Here is an 8352-nt window from a genome sequence, read left to right on the forward strand (position 1 = left end):
AAATACATGTATGTTGAAGATCTTACTCCAAAGAAAATACATGTATGTTGAAGATCTTACTCCGAAGAAAATACATGTATGTTGAAGATCTTACTCCGAAGAAAATACATGTATGTTGAAGATCTTACTCCGAAGAAAATACATGTATGTTGAAGATCTTACTCCGAAGAAAATACATGTATGTTGAAGATCTTACTCCAAAGAAAATACATGTATGTTGAAGATCTTACTCCAAAGAAAATACATGTATGTTGAAGATCTTACTCCGAAGAAAATACATGTATGTTGAAGATCTTACTCCGAAGAAAATACATGTATGTTGAAGATCTTACTCCGAAGAAAATACATGTATGTTGAAGATCTTACTCCGAAGAAAATACATGTATGTTGAAGATCTTACTCCGAAGAGAATACATGTATGTTGAAGACTTTACTCCGAAGAGAATACATGTATGTTGAAGACTTTACTCCGAAAAGAATACATGTATGTTGAAGATCTTACTCCGAAGAGAATACATGTATGTTGAGGACCCTACACTAAAGAAAATACATGTATGAAGAGAAGGAAGAATGAACCTACTGAGTTAACCCTATGCTGTCTGGTATCCATCCCAGCAAAACCACGGACGTGTGGCAACTCCTGTATATCTAATTACCCTTATGCTGTCTGGTATCCATCCCAGCAAAACCACGGACGTGTGGCAACTCCTGTATATCTAATTACCCTTATGCTGTCTGGTATCCATCCCAGCAAAACCACGGACGTGTGGCAACTCCTGTATATCTAATTAACCCCATGCTGTCTGGTATCCATCCCAGCAAAACCACGGACGTGTGGCAACTCCTGTATATTTAATGAATATTATGCTGTCTGATATCCATCCCAACAAGTGGAACTCTTAAATACCATCTCTTTATTTGATATTTTGAGTGTGTGTGATCAAGCACAATGTCGGCCCAAGAAGACGATGCTGGCAACCTCTTGGAGTTGGAACAGAACAGAACAGGTGCTCGCCAAAGAACTCTAACCGAGAAAGGAAAAGAAAATCGTGAAGTGGAGGATAAGAGGAATGAGAAAGCTTTTAACAAAGCTTATCAGAAGTGGAAGAAGATAGCCAAGGAAGCAAGAGGGAAGCTAAGAACCTTCTGTCCAGCAGAAGAACTTGAAAGACTAAAACAAGACATTCAAGCAAGTTGTGACTTAGTAAGAAGTTTATATGAGTCCATTTTACGTAACCATGCCACGACTCCTGAGATCGCAAATAAAATGGACGCCTGTATTCAGCTGACGACAGACACCGAAGAGCTTGTGTGTAAGCAGCTGGAAACAAAAGAGGAAGATTTTAATGAAAGACTTGAGAAGGAGAGGGTGAGAATAGCTCTGAACAAAGAAGAGTACAGATCTGTATATGGTCACACAAATACTGAAACAATTCACTCTCAACGTTCCAAGGCATCAAACAGGCGGAGGGAAGCTGAACTCGCGGCTAAAGTAGAAGAGGTAAAGGCCATTCAAGTGATCCAGGCTCAGCAAACCAGTCTCCTCCAACTAGAGGGGGAAGAGGCAGCCATGCTGATGGAAATGGAGAAGATGAAGGTGCAGAGTCGACGTAAGCTGGAGGAGGAGAGGATGAAGTTACAGCAGCTACAAGCAGAGAAGGAAGTCCAGGTAGCAGCAGCCCGAGTGAGGGCATACAGTTCGGGAAGTGATCTAGACAACGAAGAAGAAGAAGTCACTGACCATGAAATAAATACTGCTCACCAAAATCCTGAATATAGTGCTCCGCTACATCCTACATCATTCCAACGTCAAGCATCTCCCAGCGCGACGGCAAACCAAGAGGCCTTCAGTCTAGCCGAAGCAATCACAAGTGCATTAAGCATGAATCGCCTACCTACACCAGAACCAACAATATTCAACGGTGACCCTATGAAATTTGTTGATTGGAAAATGACCTTCATGACCCTGATACACCGAAAGCCTCTCCCAACAAGTGATAAGATGTTTTATCTGAAAATGTACCTTACTGGAGAAGCTCGTAAGTCTGTGGAAGGATTCTTTTACAGAGACTCCGAAGAAGCATATAAAGGTGCCTGGAGAGTGTTGGAAGAGAGGTATGGAAACCCCTTCATTATACAAAGGGCGTTCAGAGACAAGCTAATGAGATGGCCTAAGATAAACACAAACGATCCTCTGGCGCTCCGAGAGTTTGCAGACTTCCTACAGGGATGCACAGAGGCAATTCCACATGTCCGAGGGCTGGACATCTTGAACGACTGTGAAGAGAACCACAAACTGCTCAAGAAACTACCTGAGTGGATTGTGCGAAGATGGAGCAGGATCATCGTAGAAGAGCTAGATAAATCTGGAAGCTATCCAAGTCTTGCACACTTTTCAAAGTTTCTGAACAAAGAGGCACGAATAGCTTGTAACCCCATCGCTACCCCGCTACTGTTAAACTCCAGAGCCTCAGATGAGAGGTTTTCCAAGAGAGCCAGAGCGTTGAATACAAGCACTCACATAAAGAGCAACATCGTGGAGACACAGTATTCACCCTATAGAGCCAGACCACCTTGCCCAATCTGCAAGAATGAGAATCATGGCATTGCTACATGCACTAACTTCGCATCAAGGTCTATAGAGGATAAGAGAACGTACATCTACCAAAATCACCTCTGCTTTGGATGTCTGAGGAAGGGACACTCCAGCAAGGACTGTAAACGGCGACATACCTGCAACACCTGCAACCGTCGTCATCCAACGTGTCTGCACGAAGATAGGTCACAAGCACCAGAGACAACCCAGAGTGGCACCTCTACTGCAAACTACCGGAGCCAAGAAGTCCGCAGAGTCGTGTCTCACACTACAACCCGATGTGCTTCTGCGACCTCAAGCATTGTCCCAGTCCTTGTGTCTTCAGTTCAAGAGCCACAGATAACGGTGCTCACTTACGCACTACTCGACACACAGAGTGATACAACGTTTATCTTAGAGGACCTGCTTAAGGAGTTAAGTGTGGAAAGTCAACCTGTGAAGCTGAGACTCAGTACAATGACTGCTGTAAATACAGTTATAACCAGCAAGAGTGTCAGTGGCCTACAAATCAGAGGACTCCATTCTGCAAACAACATCAGAGTGCCACAAGCCTACACTCGTAGCTTCATCCCAGTAGACAAATCCTACATTCCTACTGGTAAAACAGCGCTACAGTGGCCTCACCTCAAGCATCTCGTAAACAAGTTACCATCACTTCTAGACTGTGAAGTGGGTATGTTAATAGGATGTGATTGTCCCTCAGCGCTAGCCCCACTCGAAGTCATCACAGGCTGTGAAAACGAACCTTTTGCACAGAGGACAGAGCTTGGCTGGAGCATAATAGGCTCATCTAACCCTCATCTGGACCGACAAGGGAGCCAGAGCTTTGTACATAGAGTGTCAGTAAAAGAAATACCAGCCCCGTCTACAACAGATGTCCTTAAAGTACTTGAGTCGGACTTCTCTGAAAGGAACTACGAGGACAAGTACGTGTCTCAAGAAGATGTTCACTTCATACAATTCCTCAGCGAGAACATCAGACAGAAAGAAGATGGACACTACGAGATGCCTCTACCTTTCAAGGGTAGCAGCCCACCATCCCTACCAAACAACAAGAGACTAGCTACAGTCCACCTCCAGTCTCTAAAGAAGAAGCTAAAGACGGATAAAGAGTATCACGAACGCTATAAGGCTTTCATGAAAGACATCATCGAGAAAGGTGACGCAGAACTTGACCATACCACTTCATATGGAGAGACCGCTTGGTACCTTCCTCATCACGGCATTTACCACCCTCAAAAGCCTGGCAGGCTACGGGTCGTGTTTGACTGCTCAGCTAAATTCTGTGCAGTTTCCCTAAATGACTGTCTATTGACTGGTCCCGACTTAATCAACTCCCTAATAGGAGTTCTATGCCGCTTCAGAAAGGAAGACGTGGCCATAATCTGCGACGTGGAAAGAATGTTCCACCAGTTCTTCGTCCACCCTGACTCTCGAAAATACCTCAAGTTCCTGTGGTGGAGGGAAGGTGATTTGGAAACGGAACCACAGGAATACAGGATGGCAGTTCACCTCTTTGGAGCTGCATCGTCTCCTGGATGTGCCAATTTTGGCCTAAGGTACATGGCACACCAACATAGAGAAGACTACCCAGCAGCCTCAGCCTTCATTGAGAAGAACTTCTATGTTGATGATGGGTTAGCCAGCGTTTCATCAGTCGAAGAGGCCAAGAAACTGATCATCGAGGCACAAAAATTGTGCAAACGAGGAGGCCTACGCCTCCACAAATTCAACTCTAACCACAAAGACGTCCTCGACTGTGTGAAACCCTCAGAAAGAGCAACAATCACTGACCCTCTCGAACTTAAGCTAGAAGCGACCCCAACTGAGCATGCACTTGGCCTTCAGTGGTCTATAGACAACGACACCTTCAGCTTCAATGTCAACATGAAAGACCAGCCTTCAACCCGTCGAGGAATCCTCTCCATCGTCGCCTCTCTTTATGACCCACTCGGGTTTGTTGCCCCATTCACCCTAAGCGGAAAACGCATACTCCAAGAACTATGCCGCAGAGGCATAAGATGGGACGATCCACTGCCAGATGACTTAAAGCCACGGTGGGAGGAATGGAAGATCGGGCTATATAACTTAAAGGAATTCACAATCCCTAGATGCTATCACCCACATGACTTCGGCAACATCATCAAGACGGAACTGCATCACTTTGCCGATGCCAGCAGCATGGGGTATGGCGCTTGTTCCTACCTCAGGTACAAAAATGACAAAAATACAGTACACTCCAGTCTTGTGATGGCCAAAGCAAGAGTAGCACCCACAAAGGTCTCAAGCATCCCACGACTAGAGCTCTCAGCGGCAGTGGTCGCAACCAAATTAAGTGTGTTGCTGAAAAGAGAACTGCAGATGAAGATCGATGAAGAATTCTTCTGGACAGATTCACAAGTAGTTCTGGGCTACATCAATAATGAGGCAAGAAGGTTCCATGTGTTCGTCGCGAACAGAGTCCAACTGATAAGAGAAAACACTGACCCAAGTAAATGGCACTATATCGAAACAGCAGAGAACCCGGCAGATCATGCCTCCAGAGGCCTTCAGGCATCTCACATTCCTTCAACAAACTGGATGTCAGGTCCTACATTTTTCTGGGAGCAAGAAGTACATCCCAAACTGAATCCCTTCGCAGACCTACTCGTAGGCGATCCTGAGGTTAAGGCTGTCCAAGCTTTCACAACCAAAGTTAACAGTTGTACAGACATTCTAATTCGCCTAAATCAGATCTCTTCATGGTCAAAGATCCTGAAAGTAGTCGCAAGAATCAAGAGGCTGGGATCGGGAAAAGTACACAACACCGAACTGGTGACAGTCGAAGAACGAGAAAGAGCTGCCAAAATAGTGATCAAGCTTGTCCAGCAGCAAGCCTTCTCTCAGGAAATTAAGAGATGCCAGGAAGGAGATGCTCTTCCAAGTTCAAGTGCTCTTCATTCCCTTGATCCAATTCTGCATCGAGAACTTCTCTGTGTGGGTGGAAGATTGAGACGCTCATCCCTCAGTCAAGAAATGAAACATCCCATCATTTTGCCAAAAGACAGCCCTATCACCAAGCTAATTACGGCTCATCACCACGCTCAAGTTTGTCACCAAGGCCGAAGTCAAACCCAAATGGAACTGAGAGCAAATGGATTCTGGGTCATTGGTGGGAGCAAATTAGTAGCCAAGCTGATTCACAACTGTGTACGATGCAGGAAACTCCGACGACCTACTGAAGAGCAGCAAATGGCTGAACTCCCTAAAGAGCGTGTGGAAGACTCACCGCCTTTCTCATACAGTGGCATGGACTGCTTCGGCCCCTTCCTGATTAAAAAGGCTCGAAAGGAGTACAAAAGGTATGGCCTGATACTAACTTGCCTAGCTTCACGAGCTGTCCACATCGAGATGCTTGAAGACTTATCAACAGACTCATTCATTAACGCCTTGAGATGCTTCATCAGCCTCAGAGGAGCTGTTCGGCAACTTCATTGCGACCACGGTACTAACTTCGTGGGAGCTAGAAACCAGTTTAAAGAAGCACTCAAACAATGTGACGCCAGTTTACTGGAGATCTTTCTAGCAGAGAAACAGTGTGAATTCGTCTTCAACGCTCGATCCGCCAGCCATGCAGGTGGTGTCTGGGAACGTCAAATCAGGACAGTAAGAAATGTGCTGAACGCCACTATCGCTCTGTGTCCAGGCAGACTTGATGACGCCTCCCTTAGAACACTCTTCTATGAAGCTACAGCTATTGTAAACAGCCGACCACTGACAGTAGATGGTATCAACAATCCTATGGCGCTAGAACCCTTAACACCAAACCATCTCGTCATGATGAAGTCTAAAATCGCTCTTCCACCCCCTGGGAGATTTGTTAAAGAGGACATGTATGCAACCAAGAGATGGCGCAGAGTCCAGTACCTAATCGAACAATTCTGGAGCCGCTGGAAGAAGGAATACCTCCTGAACATTTCTACACGCCAGAAGTGGCACGTACCACGGCGTAACCTCAAGGTGAACGACATAGTCATCCTCAAGGACAGTAACCTGCCAAGAAGCCAGTGGCAACTATGTCGAGTCGTCGAAGCCACTCAAGAGAGCGACGGTCTAGTACGTCGAGTAAACCGAGCGACCGATCCAGAAATTGGTACTCCTCCTCGAGAGTAATTAGTATAGAAACGCTTGAATTGTATTATTTTGATGCTATGTGAAATCTAAAAGGAAATCCTGTATGACTAAATTAATTGTTTTGTGCTTATCCGTCATAGCAGGATTTGGTGGGAGTGTAACTGACCGCCAAGGGTAAAGATGCCTATCATCTTTATTGTCTGTAAGCTTTGATTTGCATTGGTCTAGATGATCAACTTCTCTGTATTGGCTCAGAATACTGAGCTCTCTATTTCTCTATTTAAGAAAAGAATATTTCGGAGCCACTTGTGCATTTTCATTTAGTGTCCACATGGGGGCAGAGCTCGTCTTTCCTTTAGTATAAAGGTCACAGCTTCCTGTGTGACCATTGACCAAGGCGGAAGTAACTCAGAGATAACGACGGAGCAGGCAGCGAATTATGTATGATAGAAGAACCTTACTCCAGTTAAATAACTCCCCTTGGTAAAGCGGAATAAGGTATGTCGAACACTCAAATGTATTATTATTATTACTGTTGTTTGAAGAGGTCTATATATATTATGTGTAACTGCCAAACATTTATAAACATGTAAAGTGGTGCACTCACGGAGTAGCTTCTAATCAAAGGCACCTGCTGCCGGACAAGTAACGTTATTATTTATCATTGTTTTTCCCTGAGTGCCTTTGTTATGGAAGACGAGTTCACCTTTAAATATCTTTGAATGCAATTGTTTGTTTGAACACGTTGGTATAATAATGAACAACATGTGAACAATATTGAAACTGTGAACTATGTAACTAATTGTATGTTTGTGTTTGACTGTCCTATGCAGTTTTCACGGTGCAAACGGGGTGCAAACGGAGCAAATGAGGCAACCGTCACTACCTGTACAAACGACAAACTACCAAAGAAAAGCTACAGTACTGCTAAGCTGAAATGCAAAAGAGAAAACAAATAAAAGCATCTGTACGAAACATAACCGCATCTTTATTTCAACACCAAGCCGGGGGGCAGTTACACATATCAATCGCAATAATGTATTGTTTTCATCTCTCTATATTAACGGCTCGCTAGTTCTGCCTCTACTAACAGCCTGCATTATCCAATTCATATCAATCCTCTCTATATTAACGTGATTCCATCAACACAACATCCCTACCCACATTCAAAACCGCTCTTAAAGAGCACCTACGGGAGGCTGCAATTCGAAACTGGCCACCATAAATGCCCAAAACCCCCACCACCTCCTAATAGACAGTCTCCTCCCCACCTCATGTATATATTCCCTCCCCGCCGTATGTATATCTCTCTCCCACCCACCCACCCCCTCCTAATGTACAGTCCCCTCCCCATCATATGTATATACTCTGTCAGGATCTAGGGGTAACAGTACTGTATATTTGAATACCGTTTATGTCACAAATGTATCAGTACTAAATACCCTATGCCATAAATGTCATGTATGTTGTGTATGTCATAAATGTCTATATTAATTGAAAATGGGGGACCCTGATGGAAACAAGACAAACGTCTTTCTCAGGTCTGCATCCCCTTAACAATTGTGTGTATTGAGCCGTACTGTATTGTACCCATTCTGCAATCTGTTAAATAAAGTTTTCATTCATTCATTCATTCAACATAA

This window comes from Notolepis coatsorum (genome assembly GCF_963971535.1).
Source record: "Notolepis coatsorum genome assembly, chromosome: 10".
Classification (NCBI taxonomy): Eukaryota; Metazoa; Chordata; class Actinopteri; order Aulopiformes; family Paralepididae; genus Notolepis; species Notolepis coatsorum.